The sequence below is a fragment of the Pseudorca crassidens genome, chromosome 4, assembly GCF_039906515.1.
Source record: "Pseudorca crassidens isolate mPseCra1 chromosome 4, mPseCra1.hap1, whole genome shotgun sequence".
NCBI classification, from domain to species: domain Eukaryota; kingdom Metazoa; phylum Chordata; class Mammalia; order Artiodactyla; family Delphinidae; genus Pseudorca; species Pseudorca crassidens.
The window spans coordinates 113,696,521-113,718,204 of NC_090299.1; the positions used below are offsets into that span (position 1 = coordinate 113,696,521).

Sequence of the window (21,684 nt, forward strand, 5' to 3'; positions counted from 1 at the left end):
ACACTTTAGTTATACCAATCTGTAATACCATTGAGCACACTAAAAAATAGTTGATGGTATACTGGACCACCCCCTTAATCCATACTGCAAACTCCTTGAAAGTAGGGACCATATTCTATTCAATTTTCTATCTCAAGTGACTAGTACAGTGCCTATCACATAGGGATCATAACCAGTCTAGGTAAAGTAAAACTGAACGAAAAGGGTGGGTACTTATGGGTCCTGTTGGGCAGGTTTTAGGTTGAGGGCTTGGAATGGATGCTTAGGCCAGAGTAAGGGAGCTGGCAGGTTGGAAAGAGGGCATTATGAATTGAGACATGGTACTGGAGATGTAGATCTTTCCTGCCCATGCATATTCCCTTCTAAGGGAGTGTGAACAACTCACAACACCTGCTGCCTCCATGACCATGTTCGCATCACATGGCTTCACACCTTACCTCAGGCACAGATGATTGGTCCAAGGATGGACAAGTAACCCAATGGGAAGTCAACAAATAAGCTAGAAATCAGCCTATAGCCTGGCTCAGAAAGATGAAGAGGACCAATAAGATTTTTCACTCTCTCTGTCTCTGTCTCTGTCTCTGTCTCTCTCTCTCTCTCTCAGAAGGCAGTCTGAAGTAGTTAGTACATAATTGGAACTAAAGCTTAAGAGTTACAGTATAAAAGGATCCTAGAAAGTGTTGGCTGTGATGACTTTTTAAAAACCCAAGTTATAAGACAGCAGAGAATAGAACATATGACAGAGAATAGCTGGGGCCCCAAGAGACAGACAGAGAGAGAGACAGACAGAGAGAAAGAGAGAAACTGAGCTTTTTCTCAATGGCTTCCCAGTTCCTCTTTCTCTGAGATCTAGTTCCTTCCTTGGTTGCCCATTATATAATCTCCTTTTTCTTGGCCTTTTATGAATAGATCTCTGTCCCTTATAACAGTCAATATAAAATAAATAAGGCTGCAGGGAAGGAATTATAAAGATGCTGAAGACAAACTTTATCAGTTTAATAATTTGCCTATAGCTAAATCTGTATATAAGAAAATAAAATTGGACCCCTATCTTATACCACACACAAAAATTAACTCAGAATGGATCAAAGATTTGAACATAAGACCTGAAACCATATAAATCCTAGAAGAAAGTAAGCTACTTGACATCAGCCTTGGTGATGAGTTTTTGGATTTGACGCCAAAAGCAAAGGCAACAAAAACAAAAATAAACAACTGGAACTACATCAAACCAAAAAGCTTCTGCACAGCAAAAGAAGCCATCAATAAAATGAAAAGGCAACCTATTGGATGGAAGAAAATATTTGCAAATTATCCAAAATATATTAGGATCTCATACAACTCAGTAGCAAAACACCCAAATAATCCAATTAAAAATGGGCAATAGACATTTTTCCAAAGAAGACATACAAACGGCCAATGGGTACATGAAAAAGTGCTCAATATCACTAATCACCAGGGAGATGCAAATCAAAACCACAATGAATTATCACCTCACACCTGTTAAAATGGATATCATCAAAAAGATAAGAGAAAATAACTGCTGGCAAGGATGTGGGGAAAAGGGAACCCTTGTACACCATTGGTGGGAATGTAAATTGCTGCAGCCACTGTGGAAAACAGTATGGAGGTCCCTCAAAAACTAAAAAGAGAACTAGCATATGATCCAGTAATTCTACTCCTAGATATATATCTGAAGAAAAAAAAAAAAAAAACTAGCTCTAAAAGATACACACACACCCAAGTTCGTTGCAGCATTACTTACAATAGCCAAGATATGGAAGCAACCTGAATGGATAAAGAAGGTGTGGGGTGTGTGTGTGTGTGTGTGTGTGTGTGTGTGTGTGTGTGTGTGTAATATTACATTATATATATAATGTAATATTATTCGACCATAGAAAAGAAGGAAATCTTGCCATTTGCGACAACATAGATGGATCTTGAAGGTATCATGCTAAGTGAAAAAACTCAAACAGATAAGGACAAATACTGTGTGATCCCACTTATACGTGGAATCTAAAAAAGACAAGAACAAAAAAAGAAAATGAGCTCATGGGTACAAAGAACAGATGGGTGATTGCCAGAGGCAGGGGTGGGAGAGGATGATATGGGTGAAGGGGGTTAAAAAGTATAAACCTCCAGTTATAAAATTAGTAACACTGTGGAGATGTAATGTACAGCATGGTGACTAGAGTTAATAATATGTATTGTATATCTGAAAGTTTCTGAGAGAGCAAATCTGAAAATTTTTCATCACAAGGAAAAAGAAAGAAAATGAGAGCAAATTATCCTTCTCCTTTTCTTGAGCCTCACTTCATAGCCCCAGTTCTCAGAACCCATAACTCAAGCTGCTAATCCTAGAGTCATGGATAAATTACATCTTTGAAATAAATAGCCTTTTATGAGGTGCCTGAGAAATGAGCTATGGTTTTTAACATTTCGGTGGGACAGTGAATTCCAAGATGATTCACTCAACAAATATTTACTGGTTACCTACTGTGTGCGAAACACTAAGCAAGGAACTTGTTCAAGAGGAATAGACTTTGTTCTTGTGGAATTTACATATTGGTTGGGAAGTGAGAAATACATAAGCAAGCAGACAAAAAAAATTACAAACATGTTATGTGCTATAAATGAAACAACAAGAAACTGAGAAAGAGAGTAAAAGAGAAAACTATAAGGCAATGTCTCTATGAAGAGCTGACACTGGAGCCAAGACCTACAGGATGGAAAGCAGTGAGTCACGTGTACACTGGGCGTGTGATGTGGGGATGCAGCAGAGCCCTAAGGCAGAGAGCCCATGATGTGTTCAAGATACTTGACAGGGTTGGCTGAAGACTAGAAAGTGAGTGGTTGAGGAGAAGAGCCATATCATGTAAGAGTTTGTAGACCCTTAAAAGGATTTTGGATTTTAGTCCAAGTACAATGGGAAGCTATTAATGAATTATAGCCAGGGGAATAAAATGGGCTGATAAATATCTTTGGAAAATCATTCCTCTCTGTGGGTGGATAATTGACGCGAGCAGCCAAGAGTGAAGAAGGGAGGCCAGTTAGTACACTAAGGTAACGGTACAGGTGAACCATAAGAATGTCTTAGACTAAGAAAATGGCAATGTCCATGGATCAAGTTTATGGAGTCAAGACATTTCAGAATCAGCAGGACCTGCTTATAGATTGTATTTGAGGTGTATCAGAAACAGTTACATGAACAGTTGGGTGGATGTGTGTGCCATTTGTGGAAACGGAAAACTGGAGATAAGGGGATAGTTTGGAGGAGAAAATAGAGTTCCATTTAGGATATGCTGCTTTTGAGATGTTTGTGAGGCATCTCAGGGGAGAAGTCAAACAGGCAGATTACCTTTTGAACATAATGTCTGGTAAATCAATGACTGCTGCCTTAATGTTTAGTTATTTCACTTGTTTTTTTAAATGGTTAAGGCTATTTCAGTTTTTATTTTTCACGTCTTCCCTTGTGACAATAAACAAAGGGGGTTCGACAGTGTAGGGACTAATTCCATTTCTCCTTCAAATATATATTATAATGGTCTAAGTGGGAAAAACGGTAATAAAAAGAAATAAGGTCATGGATAGCCTCTGTATTATTTATGTGACTAATTATCAGTCTCTGTATTATTTATAAATGACTAAAATGTAGGAAATACAAAGTTCCAACCACAACACTGAACTTGTCTGTAGAGAATCCTATGTAGAAATTCCATAAATATAGATTATAGATAGGTAGGGCAGCATTATTTTTCTACTCCATAAGCTGTCAGTACTGAGTGCTGACTTGAAATTATAAAAACAGATGATAGATCTATGACTATCTTAGGGGCAGTCTCCTTACCCAAGAAGGGGATCCTTAATGTACTGTTACTGAAAGCTGATTTCCCATTCCTGACTATAATAGTTTGTGGAAACAACCACAAAAAAACACCAAGACAAAGAAAGGTACTCCGCAACAGCATTACACAAAACCAGCACAAGTATGCTTGATAAGCTATGTGAATAGAATTTTTGTAAATCAAATCTGGTTTTCCTATGGACGCACATTTTGCCTTAAGAGAAACTTATCTTTGTTTATAACTGATCTCCAATTAATAATAGCTCCTAAAGCTTCACATTTAGGTTCCTTTTCTCCTTAGTCACTTTGAATTAATTAATGCTACATAAATGTATACTTGAATGCCCAAGGAATAACTCCGTGTAAAAAAAAATCCTACAGTAAATCTCTTCTTTAAAGCACAGGATCCTTTGAAATGTAGATACTGATCTTCTAAGTTTCCCGTTTAATTAGTTGGAGAATTTAATGTGAGTACCAAATAATAAAACCTATGTTTTCTTAAAAGGATAGACGACAATATGCTGTGGCCAGTACTTCCATGCTCTCACTACTGTAGCTCCCTCTTCCAACACTCAAGATGATGGAAAGAAATGCACACGAAGTCTAGATTCTGAAAGTATCCAATAGAAGCATCTCGTGTTCTTCACAAGGGGTTCTCTTCCTACATCAGAGTAGTCCCCACAAATTTCACAAGAAGGGCTCAGAGACCCCAAAAGTAGAATAAATTCCTGGTGTTCTGAAGTATATCCATTCCTCTGCTACCTACTCTATAATAAAACTTCAATTTGGATTTCTCCAGTCATAAATCTCAGTATCAGACTTCCACTCCCACCTATATGGCAATTTCTTAGGACTGATGTATGTCCACCACTTCCTACAAATTCTGCTTGTTGGTCTATTCCAATGGTGTAAAAGATGATCCTACTTTTTCTGGATTGAAACACTTTGATTTGGCTTTGGGGTCACAGCTCTTTCATCCAACCCCATTTAGACATCAGTTCTGTAAAGGACTCCCAGAGGAATTTTAGCCACTAAACATAAATTTCCCAGTTATTTACCTAAAACCTCCCTTTTGCCAGAAAGCCCCCTTGGTACTTCTATGACACCACTGCAGACATGCTATGAGTTTAGGGATCCTGCTAACTATGCCAAGTTATTGAGATTCACTTTCGGATCTCATAGGGGCTGCTCCCAGATACCATCACTTGGATGCTCAAATTGGATTTTATTCATACATTTTGCCAAGCCAGAGAGACCTGTCCTCAAACACGAGCTCTACCATATTTCTGCTTGTATGTTCTTGACTATGTTACTTAAGCTTTCTAGGCCTTGATTTCTGTATCTGTAAAATGAAAGTACTAATAATAGCCACTTCATAAGGTTGCTATAGGGTTAAATGAGAAAACGCCATAAAGCCCTTAGCACGTTTCCTGGCATAGAGCAAGCAGACAAGAGATAATAGTTGTTAAGGCAGTGGTAGTGGTAATAGTATTGTTAGCTAAGGTGTAATCTGCATGTGCCTTCATGATATTTCTTCAGCCCACTCTTGAATACACAAGTTCTCTAGCTGTAACTCAGCCCAAGATACTGTCCTTTAAGAACACATCAAAATATAGCAAGATACTCTGATGTGGGGCTTCCCTGGTGGCACAGTGGTTGGGAGTCCGCCTACCGATGCAGGGGACACGGGTTCGTGCCCCGGTCTGGGAAGATCCCACATGCCGCGGAGCGGCTAGGCTCGTGATCCATGGCCACTGAGCCTGCGCGTCTGGAGCCTGTGCTCCGCAACGGGAGAGGCCGCAACAGTGAGAGGCCCGCGTACCGAAAAAAAAAAAAAAGATACTCTGATGTGGCTCACTAGATTGCTTCACATAGGCTATGTCCTAAAAGACAGAATACTGTCCCAAAACCTCAGTTTCTTTCCATGATTTAATGCTGCGTTGTGAAAACATCTTGCACCTTTCTGTGCTCTTCATTTGATCTCTTTTTTCCCTCACCAGTTGTCAATTCCCTTTCCCAAATAATTATCAACACATATTTGAAAATACATACAGCTTCAAGAGCACAGACCCACATAAGTATACTGCAGGATTCTGAAGTACTTGGGCAGCCATGGGAACACAAAGAGGGCTGGGAGAGGAGCGTGTATCAGGGTCACAATAGCAGCAGAAGGGGCTGCACTACATGCAGGGTTCACTAGCTATGCTACTTATTTCCAGTATGATAAAAAAGGAAAAAGAAGGTCTTGGACAATTATTTTTGCAACATATGCAATGCCTGACATATTTCAAAAAGTCCCAAATTAATTGAAAGCATAAGTGAATTCTCAGGGAAAAAATTACTTCATTTTCTAAGAAATATTCAGCACTAGGACAGGTAGTTGTGGTTTATTAAGTTGGTATGTATTTGGAAGTTGTCTCCCTTTCACAGATTTTACAAGTATGACACTTTTTTCTCTTTTTTTTGCTTCACACCTACCTAATGATCTCAATATAACAAATTTTCATTGTGTGATGCTAAATTCTACCTGAGTGGCACCAAAATGTTACAATATTATTTCGTAACTCTATAGGAGTATTTTGGCCAGAAGTAGATAATTGTGTAGCCCCTAATGACTGGTCCTGTACTTGTGGAAGATAAGCTACTGACAACTACCCAGGAACTGAACAGGAACTTCTTACTTTAGTAAACTAATGCTTGCTTTCAGGATTGTCCCTGATGTCACCCAGGGTCCATTCTAACCCATCAACTTCCTACTCTAAGAAAAAGGAGAAAAACTGAACCCCAATATGAGAACTAAAATCATAACTTTTCAGGGAAATTCTTGATTGCCTTCTCCTTTTCTCAAACCTCTTCACATCGTGATTTACAAGAGTCCAGGAAAGTAAGAAGACTCCTAGATGCCATGGTTCAGAGACTCGCAGGTAAGTTAGACAATGAGACGAAGAGTAGAGAACAAATTGGACAGACAGTGGTTGAGAACAGGACTGCCTGAGATATAATATTGGCCTTTTGAGGGGGACATGTGCTGTTACAGGGGAAGAAGTTTGTACTTACATCCTTACAGACTTCTCTAGGATCTTTAATAGCACTAAAAAAGATCCAGGAAGCAAAGGAAATTTGGTAATGGAGATAATAACCCCATATCTGGTGCTGTGGGCTCTTCACATTTGGTATGGGACCTAATCTTTTGGATTAATCTGGGCACTCTGGACTTCTGATTGAGAAGCAGACTATAAACTCTGACCACAAGCCTTCTTTTGGTATTTGTGTCACAGTGTTCAGATGTGTGATCTCCAGGGTCTTAAATGCTGCTTTGCAGCCTCTGCCCCATGACCTAACAAGCGATCATTGAGCAAAAAGAGTGGGAAAACTTGATACTTACAGAGGTAGAAACAACCACCTCCAGATACTTGATATGCAAATGTGATACCTCAAACACTGGTGAAGACCTAGATTGATCACACTCCCAGATATAATTGACCTATCTTTCAGTTCAGGCTGAAGAATGGCCACAAGGGGGACACAAGAACCCTAAACCACCTACAGTAGTCCCCCACCGCTTATCTGCAGTTTCAGTTACCCAAGGTCTTCCACAGTCTGAAAATATTAAATGGAAAATTCCAGAAATAAACAATTCTAAGTTTTAAATTGCATGCAGTTCTAAGTAACATGATGAAATCTCACACGTCCTGCCTGGGACATGACTTCTCCCTTGGTCCAGCATATCCTGCACCTTAATCACTTAGTAGCCATCTGGGTTATCAGATAAACTGTCACAGTATCACAGTACCTGTGTCCAACCAACCCTTACTTTACTTAATAGTGGCCCTGACGTGCAAGAGTATTGATGCTGGCAATTTGGATGTGCCAAAGAAAAGCCATAAAGTACTTCCTTTAAGTGAAAAGGTGAAAGTTCTCAACTTAATAAGGAAAGAAAAAAATCGTATGCTAAGATCTACAGTCAGAACAAATCTTCTATCTGTGAAATTGTGAAAAAAAAGAAATTCATGCTAGTTTTGCTGTCGCACCTCAAAGGGTAAAAGTTAAGACCACAGTGCATAAGTGGTTAGTTAAGATGGAAAAGGTATTTTGAGAGAGACCTCATTAACACAACTTTTATTACAGTATACTGTTATAATCATTCTATTTTATTATTAGTTATTGTTGTTAATCTCTGACTGTACCTAATTTATAAATTAAACTTTATCATAGGTATGCATCTATAAGAAAAAACATAGTATAATACAGGGTTCGGTACTATTCATGGTTTCAGGCTTTCACCACAGCTTCTGGACCATATCTCCCACAGATAAGTGGGAATAACTGTACCTCCAATGCACAACTTGGACACCAAGGAAATGTCTTGGAATTACCTACTTTCACACACAGCTGTCTACACTTAACATGACTTGTCTAGTCCACTGTCCTCATTAGCATTACTTTACTATCCCAGAGGACATTTGCTGAGGCTACAGGTACCTTGACTGTTCATCACAAGAATCTCCCAAAAGATCATCACTTCTTCAGTAAGTATCAACACTCTTGGAGCCCCTCACTTTGCTGTTTTCACCAGTCCTAAACTATTATACTGCCATCCTTACTCAATCGTAATCAAGTGCCCTCAGTGAAAGACCCACCTTAAACCACAGCTCCAATTCTCAATAAAATCCCAGCCATGGCAAGGTTGAAGGAGACACGGCCAAGGCTCTGTTGAGATGGTGTTCTTCACTGTGGTAAGCTATAAACTCAGGTCTGTCTGATCAGTTGGGTGGGTTGGTGATACTTCATGAGTCAGTGTTAGACAATCAGAAAGAGATCCAAACTTAGGAGTCAGAAAACTTGTTAGGATTCTGGCTTTAACATCTACTAGCTGTAAAACTGAACAGTGAGTTTCCTTGTTTGTATTTTAATGATAAAAACTTAACTTCCTCACAAGGTTGAAGATTAGATCAAATACTTTATGCATGTAAAAGTACCTTGTAAGCTTTAAAGCTGTATAAAAATATTAGTTATTACTAATATTAAGCAGGACTTAAACTGGCAGTCTACCAGGGCCACCAGAAGCCATGTTAAGTTCTGTGACTACCATACACCCCAAGATCAGATGTAGACTGCTGGGTAACCAGGGGCTACCCACTTCCTACAAAGAATAGCTTGCTCTGGTCAAAATACCATCATAATACCACCCCTTTTTAACATATAAAATCGTCATTACACTTTTTTCAACAATAAAAAAATAAAAATCAAGATCTTGTAACTAATCAACATATAAAACATATAAAATCTTCATTACACTTTTTTCAACAATAAAAATATAAAAATCAGATCATGGTAACGAATTAGCTCTAATATATTTCCAGAATGAATCTTGTAGCAAGGGAATATAAAAATGGAAAGCTGAATTTATTAAACCAATCTGTATTAATTTTTTGAAGAAAAACATGAAGTATTTGAGTAGAAATTAGAAGTTTATTATACTATTGCCAAATAAAATTCAAGTAGACTTTGGAAAACACAACTGTCTAAATAATCCTTATGAATCAGGTATCTATGGAAATAACTAAAATACAAAAATGGATAATCATTTATCTGGATTATTTTTTCCAGACAATTTAGCTTTTTGACACATACATTAAAGGCAATTTCTTGTCTTTTTTAGAAACAAACACTTTCTCTTTTATTTTTTTTTGCGGTACGCGGGCCTCTCACTGCTGTGGCCTCTCCCGTTGCGGAGCGCAGGCTCCAGACGCGCAGGCTCAGCAGCCATGGCTCACGGGTCCAGCCGCTCCGAGGCATGTGGGATCTTCCCGGACCGGGGCACGAACCCGTGTCCCCTGCATCGGCAGGCGGACTCTCAACCACTGCGCCACCAGGGAAGCCCACAAACACTTTCTTGACACTGCAGAATACTCCCAAATCTACCTGGCTTATAGAGCACTTTAAGATAAGAACTTATTTCTTCTCAACTAAAATAATTATTAGGAATGAGCTTCCAAAAATAAAAGAATACTGCACAAAGGGATGAAGAAATAACAAAACACACAGTCATTGAGAGCCAAAGATAAACCTGAGCTTCATGCAACCCAGGGAAAGAAGGACAAAGTGTTCTTTGTAATACTAGAATAGAAGCTCAATAAAATTTTAAGTGAAAAATAAAGAACAAATTTATGATGTTTGGGGTGGCTAAGACATTTCTATGGAATTTTTTTAATCCTAGATTCATTCTGAAGGTGAACCGAAGGCGTCTGCCACGAGGCAGTGGTTAAAAGCACCGGTCCTGGAATTAGACCACACTCCACCCTACTCTGTGTTCCAGGAGGCTGAGCCATAGGGACTGACTGCATCAATAGGGTCTTTTGCCCTCTGGCTCCAGTGGGATTCAGTCAATGGAAGGCACCAGCAGGATATCCAAGGGCAGAAGGAGAGCAAGGTTGGGTATTTATTGCCCCAGCTCCCTTCCTGCAAAATCTCTCCCCAAATCCACAGATCCTGTCAGGTAGTCCTCTCTATACAGCTTTGGATCCAGGAGCTGTTCCTTCCCCCATCCCCTCAATCTTAGGAGCAGAAATGACCCCCAATGTTGCTAACTTTGTGTTGGTTTCCCTAAACCCTGCCAATACTTTGTAAATGATCCTTTTACTAAACTCTCCTATAATTACCCAACTTGATTGTGTTTCTTGCCAGAACCTTAACTGACACACTTAGGTAAGTTATCTAATGCTTCTGTGCTTCAATGTCTGCATCTGTAAAACCAGTCTAGTAAGAGTATCTGCCTTACAAGACTGTTGCCAGTGCCTGGCTCACAGGAAACTCTCAATTCCTGTTAATTACAAATACATTGCATATCCTATAGTTATTCAAATAGTGTGGATTCTTTTTCCAAGACCAAAAATACCCTTTACTTTGCATAATAATATTTTACAAAATTCCCATGGTCCTTCTCTCCTTAAAAATGAGGTTTTATTGTTACTGACCTCTATAGTCTTACTACCTTGGTAGCCCCTTAAGGTTCCTCTTCTATCTCCTGCTTTAGCAGTAAATAAGCTAGTCTTAATTCAAATACAAGATATCAACAGAAAGCAACATGAAATAAAACAAGGCTCAACATTAAATAATCTCTTAAAGGGACTTTAGAGAGAGAAAAGAAAGAAAACAGATTCTAACAATGCCTAAACATGTTTCCTGGGGGACACATGTCCACCATTTGAAAGGTTTTATTGGCAGTGTGAAAGTTTTATCTGTGAAAAATAATGATCATTACCTCTTCCATGACAACTGTGGTTTGCCTATGATATCCATCATGCTCCTAGGGTTCATAGCTTTTTCACAATTCTCATCCCTTGGTGCAAGATATTAGTAGGTATTGATGCTATTTTAATTGTTTCTCACATAAAGTCCATTGCTACTTGTCACAAAGTCTACATACCCTAAAGATCATTACTGAACTTCGGGGAGCTCTGTATGTGTGAAGCAATTCTGAACTTGCCCTGCAATTTTTTTTTTTTTTTTTTTTTTTTGCGGTACGCGGGCCTCTAACTGTTGTGGCCTCTCCCGTTGCGGAGCACAGGCTCCGGACACGCAGGCTCAGCGGCCATGGCTCACGGGCCCAGCCGCTCCGCGGCATGTGGGATCTTCCCAGACCAGGGCACGAACCCGTGTCCCCTGCATCGGCAGGCGGACTCTCAACCACTGCGCCACCAGAGAAGCCCTGCCCTGCAATTTTAACCAAGGTCAGGCAGTGAAAGCCTTGGCAATTTGGTTTCATTAACAGCGTCAATGTCAGTGACACCTTGGATCAAATATGATTTTACAAAGTGGCAGATTTGTACTAAAATGTCTGGAAAAAACAAGATAGCATAAAGACATCACAGAGCATGTATTTCATATGAATAACCAAATAGCTTTTATTTGAGTTATAATTTTCTTTGTTAACTAGAGATCCTCAATCTCATAGGTCAAAATGAATATTTACTTTTGAAGCCTAAAATAGTTTAAGCCCTAGGAACATTACAGTGGGACTCTGTTTTAATCATTCCCAACATTTAAAATAAGCTAAAAATATCACTAGTGGTCTCCTATTCTAGCTCTAGAGAATCAGAGGAAACACATTTTTCTGCACATTCTGCATAGAGTATCTGTAGCCTTCTAGACAGAGTCTGGTCTTCAACATATAGAGACATATAGCTTTTAATATTGCCTATACATCTAAGTGGGTATCTATAAATACCTATATTAATTTATTTATGTATCCACTGATATGTATATGTACATGAAAACACACAATGTATTTCAAAAATTCTAAAATGCACATATTTTCACATGTTGACATCTCTGAAATTGGAATGTATCTTATAATCTAATAATGTGACATTATTATAACATAATATAATTATTATAGTGCAGCATTTTTTTTTCAATTTTAGCAGTACATACCTTAATGATACATCTTACAATCAAAGCATCTTAAATTGTATATGTATGTCTGTGTGTGTGTCTTACCCCTACTGTCTTCACTTGTTGTTGTTGTTTCAGCACTTTTATCCCTTATGTGCTTTCTGGGGAAATTTCAATCTTAGAGTCACAGGTCTGTAAATCTGGTAAATAAACCTTACTTACTAGGAGAAAACAAGTGAAGGCAACGATGAAACATGTTGTCAACACTTACTATACAGAAATTAAGCCCTGCATTTGTTGAGCTGATTATAGCATAACCAAACTTCAGGAACAAAGTTCCAAGAGGAAACACGGCCAATGAGCCACACCATCTCCACATCAGAAAATAATGACCCATGAAACTAACTGAAGGTTATCGGGCTCAAACTTCATGGATACATTATCATACTTACAAATGATTAAAATGACTTTCAATGCATGAATGCAAGGAACTAAATTTTCTATAACATTAAGATACACAGGCAGTGCATAGTTTCAAATCCATGCTATTAAAACCACAAGTGCTAAAACTAATTTCATCTTCTCTGTGCTCTATGCTGATAGAGTCAGTCAGTTCCAATCAGTCTCATTAATCTTACTTTCCATTTCCTAGATGTTTAGCCCTTACAATCTGCTGTTTTCCTGATTTTCCCTTCTCTTTTCTCCTCTTTATTTAAGTCAAATTTGGCCTATATTAAAGTTGAAGTCATCGTTTTCAAAATCACTTCATCTTATCATTATTGCCTTGACTTTTCATTTACAGAATCTTTCACCTGGTAAGAAAACTTCATCCAATACATTCAAAAGAAATTCACTGGCAAGACAGCGGTGTGGGAAGACACAGAGTTAGCATCTCCCCACGACTAAGGTGCCTGCCAGCTGCTGGTGAGCGACTCTGATCCCCAAGGAGACGGGAGGAACCCCAGAGTGAACCGGCAGGATGCAGGGGTACTGAGCGGGGAGGAGAAGTGGAGGCCAGACAAGATCAGCGCCCCTGCGGCCAGGGAGATCAGGAGAGGCAGGTGGGAGGGGCCCTCCCAGACCCCAGACCGGAGGAGCAGGAGAGGAGAAGAGGATGTTTGCCCCACCCACTCGAGCCCAGGAAGCCTGCTAGGCTCCCAGGTGAGGTCCCCCACCCTCTGAGACCGGGGTGGGGGTCACGCCTGGGCCCCTTCTGTTCCTTGTGCCTAAGCCCCATCTCCCACAGCCCCCAGGGCCTTTTCCAGCCCTGTAGGTCCGGAGCGTTGGCCCCACCCACTGCCCAAACCTTGCCCTTGCTTAGGCCCCGCTCTCCACAGTGAAGGCCCTCCCCCTCTTTTACTTTCTTTTTCCCTCCTCCTCTTTCTTACTATTGTGGTACTGATGTACCTTCCAGTTGTTGATTCATATATATTTTTATTTTTATATTCTTTCTAACATATCTGCTAGTTTCCTAGTCTAATTTTATTTTTTACTTTTTTATTGTTCTTTTTTTTTTGCCACCCCACGCAGCTTGTGGGGATGTTGACTCACAAGCCTGGGGTCGGGCAGAAGCTCCTGCAGTGGGAGCTCCAGGTCCCAACCACTAGCCTAACAGAGAACCTCAGACCCCAGGGAATATTTATCTGAGTGAGGTCTCACAGAGTTCCTCATCTCAGCACCAAGACCCACCTCTACCCAATAGCCTACAAACTCCAGTGTTGGAAGCCTCAGGCCAAACAACCAGTAAAACAGGAACACAATCCCACTCATAAAACAAAACAAAACAAAATGAGACAGCAAAATATTATATCACAGATGAAGGTAAAAGCCTACAAGACCAAAAAAATGAAGAGGAAATAAGCCATCTACCTGAAAAAGAATTCAGAGTAATGAGAGTAAAGATGATCTAGAATCTCAGAAACAGAATGGAAGCACAGATTGAGAAAATACAAGAAATGTTTAACAAGGGTCTAGAAGAACTAAAGAACAAACAAACAGAGATGAACAACACAATAAGTGAAATGAAAAATACACTAGAAGGAATCAATAACAGAATAATGGAGGCAGAAGAACGAATAAGTGAGCTGGAAGACAAAATGATGGAAATAACTGCCAAGGAGCAGAATAAAGAAAAAAGAATGAAAAGAATTGAAAACAATCTCAGAGACCCTTGGGACAACACTAAATGCACCAACATTTGAATTGTAGGGATCCCAGAAAAAGAAGAGAAAAAGAAAGGGTCTGAGAAAATATTTGAAGAGACTATAGTGGAAAACTTCCCTAACATGGGAAAGGAAATAGTCACCCAAGTCCAGGAAGCACAGGGAGTCCCATACAGGATAAACCCTAAGAAAAACACACCAAGACACGTATTAATCAAACTACCAAAAATTAAATTCAAAGAAAAAATATTAAAAGCAGCAAGGGAAAAACAAAAAATAACATACAAATGAATCCCCATAATGTTATCAGTGGATTTTTCAGTGGAAACTCTGCAGGCCAGAAGGGCGTGGCAGGATATACTTAAAGTGATGAAAGACAAAAACCTACAACCAAGATTACTCTACCCAGCAAGCATCTCATTCAGATTCAATGGAGAAGTCAAAAGCTTTACAGATAAGCAAAAGCTAAGAGAATTCAGCACCACCAAACCAGCTTTACAACAAATGTAAAAGAAACTCCTCTAGGTGGGAAACACAAGAGAAGAAAAAGACCCACAAAAACAAACCCAAAACAATTAAGAAAATGGTAACAGGAACATACATATCGATAATAACCTTGAATGTAAATGGATTAAATGCCCCAACCAAAAGACACAGACTGGCTAAATGGATACAAAAACAAGACCAATATATATGACTGAAAGCGAAGGGATGGAAAAAGGTATTCCATGCGAATGGAAATCAAAAGAAAGCTGGAGTAACAATACTCATATCACATAAAATAGTCTTTAAAATAAAGACTGTAACAAGAGATAAGGAGGGACACTACATAATGATCAAAGGATCCAAGAAAAAGAATCCAAGAAGAAGATATAACAATTATAAATATTTATGCACCGAACATAGGAGCACCTCAATACATAAGGCAAATGCTAACAACCATGAAAGGACAAATTGACAGTAACACAATAATAGTAGGGGACTTCAACACCCCACTTACACCAAACAGATCATCCAAACAGAAAATAAATAAGGAAACACAAGCTTTAAATGACACAATAGACCAGATAGATATAATTGATATTTATAAAACATTCCACCCAAAAGTGGCAGAATGCACTTTCTTCTCAAGTGCACATGGAACATTCTCCGAGACAGATCACATCTTGGGTCACCAATCAAGCCTCAGAAAATTTATGAAAATTGAAATCATATCAAGTATCTTTTCTGACCACAACACCATGAGATTGGAAATCAATTACAGGAAAAAAACTATAAAAAAAACAAATTCGGGCTTCCCTGGTGGCGCAGTGGTTGAGAGTCCACCTGCTGATGCAGGGGATGCGGGTTTGTGTCCCGGTCCAGGAGGATCCCGCATGCCATGGAGCGGCTGGGCCCGTGGGCTATGGCCATTGAGCCTGCACGTCCGGAGCCTGTGTTCCGCAACGGGAGAGGCCACAGCAGTGAGAGGCTCGCGTACAGCAAAAACAAAAACAAAAACAAAAAAAACACAAATGCATGGAGGCTAAACAGTGAGCTACTAAATAACCAAGAAATCACTGAGGAAATCAAAGAAAAAATTTTAAAAATACATAGAAACAAATGACAATGAAAACACAATGACCCAAAACCTAGGGGATGCAACAAAAGCAGTTCTAAGAGGGAAGTTTATAGCAATTCAATCTCACCTCAAGAAACAAGAAAAATCTCAAATAAACAATCTAACCCTACCATTAAAACAACTAGAGAAAGACCAAAGAAAACTCAAAGTCAGTAGAAGGAAAGAAATCATAAAGATCAGAGCAGAAATAAATGAAATAGAAACAAAGAAAACAATAGCAAAGATCAATAAAACTAAAAGCTGGTTCTTTGAGAAGATAAACAAAATTGATAAACCCGTAACCAGACTCATCAAGAAAAAAAGGGAGAGGAAGCAAATCAATAAAATAAGAAATGAAAAAGGAGAAATCACAACTGACAGTGCAGAAATACAAAGGATTAAAAGAAAATACTACAAATAACTATATGCCAATAAAATGGACAACCACAAAGAAATGGACAAATTCTTGGAAAGGTACAATTTTCCAAGACTGAACCAGGAAGAATTAGAAAATATAAAAGACCTATCACAAGTAATGAAATTGAAACCATAATTAAAATCTTCCAACAAACAAAAGTCCAGGACCAGATGGCTTCACAGTGAATTCTATCAAACATTTAGAGAAGAGCTAACACCCATCCTTCTCAAACTCTTCCAAAAAATTGCAGAAGAAGGAACATTCCCAAACTCATTCTATGAGGCCACCATCACCCTGATACCAAAACCAGACAAATATACTACAAAAAAAAGAAAATTACAGACCAATATCACTGATGAACATAGATGCAAAAATCCTGAACAAAATACTAGCAAACAGAATCCAACAGCACATTAAAAGGATCATACACCATGATCAAGTGGGGTTTATCCCAGGAATGCAAGGATTCTTCAATATAAGCAAATCAATCAATGTGATAAACCGTATTAACAAATTGAAGGAGAAAAACCATACGATCATCTCAATAGATTCAGAAAAAGGTTTCAACAAAATTCAACACCAATTTATGATAAAAACCGTCCAGAAAGTGGGCATAGAGGGAACTTTCCTCTACATAATAAAGGCCATATATGACAAACCCACAGCGAACATCATTCTCAATGGTGAAAAACTGAAACCATTTCCTCTAAGATCAGGAACAAGACAAGGTTGTCCACTCTCACCACTATCATTCAACACAATTTTGGAAGTTTTAGCCACAGCAATCAGAGAAGAAAAAGAAATAAAAGGAATACAAATTGGAGAAGAGGAAGTAAAACTGTCACTATTTGCCTATGACATGATACTATACATAGAAAATCCTAAAGATGTCACCAGAAAACTACTAGAACAAATCAATGAATTTGGTAAGGTTGCAGGATACAAAATTAATGCACAGAAATCTCTGGCATTCCTATATACCAACTACAAAAAATCAGAAAGAGAAATTAAGGAAACACTCCCATTTACCATTGCAAAAAAAAGAATAAAATACCTAGGAATAAACCTGCCTAAGGAGGAGAAAGACTTCTACTCAGGAAACTATAAAACACTGATGAAATAAATCAAAGATGACATAAACAGATGGAGAAATATACCATGTTCTTGGATTGAAGAATCAATATTGTGAAAATGACTATATTACCCAAAGCAATCTACAAATTCAGTGCAATCCCTATCAAACTACCAATGGCATTCTTCACAGAATTAGAACAAAAAAATCTTACAATTCATATGGAAACACAAAAGACCCCAAATAGCTAAAGCAATCTTGAGAAAGAAAAACGGAGTTGGAGGAATCAGGCTCTACAATTTCAAACTATACCACAAAGCTACAATAATCAAGACAGTATGGTACTGGTACAAAAACAGAAATATAGATCAATGGTACAGGATAGAATGCCCAGAGATAAACCCACGCACATATGGGCACCTAATTTACAACAAAGGTGGCAAGAACATACAATGGAGAAAATACAGTCTAGTCTCTTCAATAAGTGCTGCTGGGAAAACTGGACAGCTACATGTAAAAAGATGAAATTAGGATACTCCCTCACACCATACACAAGAATAAACTCCAAATGGATTAAAGACTTAAATGTAAGACCTGACACTATAAAACTTTTAGAGGAAAACATAGGAAAAACACTCTTTGACATAACCCACAGCAAGATCTTTTTTGACCCACCTCCTAGAGTAACAGAAATAAAAACAAAAATAAACAAATGGGACTTAATTAAACTTAAAAGCTTTTGCACAACAAAGGAAACCATAAACAAGATAAAAAGACAACCCTCAGAATGGGAGAAAATATTTGCAAATGGAACAACAGACAAAGGACTAATCTCCAAAATATACAAACAGCTCATGGAACTCAATATCAAAAAACAAACAATCCAGTTAAAAAATGGGTGGAAGACCTAAATAGACATTTCACCAAGGAAGACATACAGATGGCCAAGAAGCACATGAAAAGATGCTCAACATTACTAATTATTAGAGAAATGCAAATCAAAACTACAATGAGGTATCACCTCACAATGATCAGACTGGCCATCATCAAAAAATTTAGAAAACAGTAAAAGCTAGAAAGGCTGTGGTGAAAAGGGAACCCTCCTACACTGTTGGTGGGAATGTAAATTGATAAAACCACTACAGAAAACAGTATGGAAGTGCCTTAAAAAACTAAAAATAGAACTACCATATGACCCAGCAATCCCACTACTGGGCATATACCCTGACAAAACCATAATTCAAAAAGAGACATGCACCACAATGTTCACTGCAGCACTATTTACAATAGCCAGGACGTGGAACCAATCTAAATGTTCATCGACAGATGAATGGATAAAGATGTGGTACATATATACAAAGGAATATTACTCAGCCATAAAAAGAAACGAAACTGAGTTATTTGTAGTGAGGTGGATGGACCTAGAGTCTGTCATACAGAGTGAAGTAAGTCAGAAAGAGAAAAACAAATACCACATGCTAACACATATATATGGAATCTGAAAAAAAAAATGGTACTGATGAACCTAGTTGCAGGGCAGGAATAAAGAGGTAGACATAGAGAATAGACTTGATGACATGGGGTGGGAGGGCAAAGTGTGAGTAGCATCCACATATATACACTACCAAATGTAAAATAGTTGGCTGGTGGAAAGCAGAAGCATAGCACAGGGAGATGGGTTCGGTGCTTTGCGATGACCTAGAGGGGTGGGATAGGGAGGGTGGGAGGGAGGCTCAAGAGGGATGGGATATGGGGACATGTGTATGCATATGGCTGATTCGCTTTGTTGTGCAACAGAAATTAACATGGTATTGTGAAGCAATTATACTCCAATACACATCTATTAAAAAAAAAAGAAAAGAAAAAGAAATTCACTAGGTGCCCTCCGTATGAGAGACCAAGGGTAAAAAGGTGAATGAGACAGTCTTGTCTTTGCTTCTCAAAATATGGTCCACTGACTGGGAGCATCGGTGTCTCCTGGAAACTTGTTAGAAATGCAGAATCTCAGACCCCACCCAGATCCACCGTATTAGTCAGAGTTCTCCAGAGAAACAGAACTAATAGGAGATTGATAAATATATATAGACACACACATGCCCACAAAGAGACTTATTATAAGGAATTGGCCCACACAGTTATGGAGGCTGACAAGTCCCAAGATCTATAGAGTGAGTTGGCAAGCTGGAGACACAGGAGAGCCAATGGTGTAGTTCCAGTCCAAGGATGGCAGGCTTGAGACCCAGGAAGAGCTGATGTTTCAATCTGAGTCCAAAGGCAGGAAGATGCCAATGTCCAATTTCAAAGGCAATCAGGCAGGAGGAATTCTCTCTTACTTGGGGAAGAGTCAACCTTTTTGTTCTATTCTGGGCTTCAACGGATTGGATGAGGCCCATCCACATTGGGGAGGGCAATCTGCTTTACTCAGTCTACCAATTTAAATATTAATCTCATACAAAAACACCCTCATAGACACACCCAGAAATAGTGTTTGACCATATATCTGTGCACCCAGTCAAGGTGACACCTAAAATTAACCATCACACCTACTGAATCAGAAACTGCATTTTAACAAGATTCCCCAGATGATTCACAGGCACACTGAAGTTTGAGAAGCACTAGTCTAGTCTATGCGCACAAGGATCTCACAGAAACATGAACATATAACTACAATACAGCACAGCTCCAACTGCAATCCAGTCAGTCCAAGATAGAGTGGTGACTGCCATAGAAAGCAGTGAACAACCTCTTGAACAGGTCAGGAAAGACCTCACAGAAACCTTCACAGAAGAGGGGCCCCTTGACTAGGCATTAAAGGTGAATAGGAGTTTCCCATGCATGGCCTCTGCAGTCAGACTGCCTGGATTTGAAGCAATAACTCTGCCACTTACTAGTTATGTGACCTGAGATGAATAATTTAACCTCACGCTGCCTCAATTTCCCTATCTATAAAATAGGGAAAATGATAATACCTACTCAAAAGGTCACTGTGATAATTACATAAGCTAATATATGCAAAGTTAAAACAATGCCTAACACTTACAATGCACTATAAAACATAAACTATCGTCATCATCATGTTTTTAGATCTTCTAATCCACAAAGTAGCTAGTGTTTGTAGTTCATTTTATTTAATATTAGATTTGCCTCTATGCCATTAACAATGGCATCACGCTTCATACATAAGCTTCCTGGATTCTCCGGACACTAAGGTGAAATAACCAAATATAAAGGCAAAGGTCCTTAGAAATCCTAGGCTAAACCACAACAAGGACCCTCAGTAATCATAAGAAATGACATTTATTGTGTGCTTACTTCAAGCCAGAAACCACCATAAGCACTAAGCTATACTAATTCATTTAATCCTCATAACAACCATTTGAGGTAGGCAGTGTTGTTATCCCTCCTTTGCAGATGAAGAGACAGAGACACAGAAAGGTTAAGCAATTTACCCAAGTTCACAGAGATAGTAAGCAACAGAGGCAGTATTTACACCCAGGCGTGCTGGCTCCATAGCCTACACACTTCTACACACTTAACCACTAGGTCACACTGTCTCTCAACAGGCTAAAATTTCAGGAGAATTTAGGAAGATGATTTATAAATCTGGGAAGTGCCAATTTTTTAATCATACGTCTGTAGATCTGACAAGCACAGAAGATGTAGACTAGTCTTCTCTTTCCACTGTAAGTTCAAAATGACAAAGGATTTCAAAGACTCAATAAATATAGGGTAGCAAGATCGGAGGTCTACCCAAGGGAATCTATTTCCTATAATAGGGTAACGCTAGTAGGTATACCAAATAGACGTACAGAAGTACAAAATCTCAAACACAATAAAAATTTATTTCTTGTTCAGGTAAGAATAAAAGGTAGATGTTCCCAGCTGACAGGTGGCGCTGCTCTTCACAATTGTTCCATCCTGTGGCTCCACCGTGCCCAGGTGGAGTCATCTGCATCCAGCCAGTAGAGCAGGAAAGAAGGAACATGGAGGAAGCATCCCTGCTTCTCAAACGTTAAGGCCAGGAAGTGTCACACATCATCCCCATTCACATTCTATTAGTGAGAAATAGCTACATGGCCATGCTTAGGTGCAAAAAGGGCTGGGACATAAACAGAAATGAAATTGAGTTATTTGTAGTGAGGTGGATGGACCCAGAGTCTGTCATACAGAGTGAAGTCAGAAAGAGAAAAA

General features: G+C 38.9%; 1 protein-coding gene across 1 annotated transcript in view; it reads right to left on the minus strand.

Annotated features, from left to right (window-relative positions):
* The window catches only part of RASGEF1B (RasGEF domain family member 1B), a 590,808-nt gene that overhangs the window by 483,131 nt on the left and 85,993 nt on the right, over positions 1-21,684 (minus strand). The gene's annotated exons all lie outside the window — the stretch shown is intronic.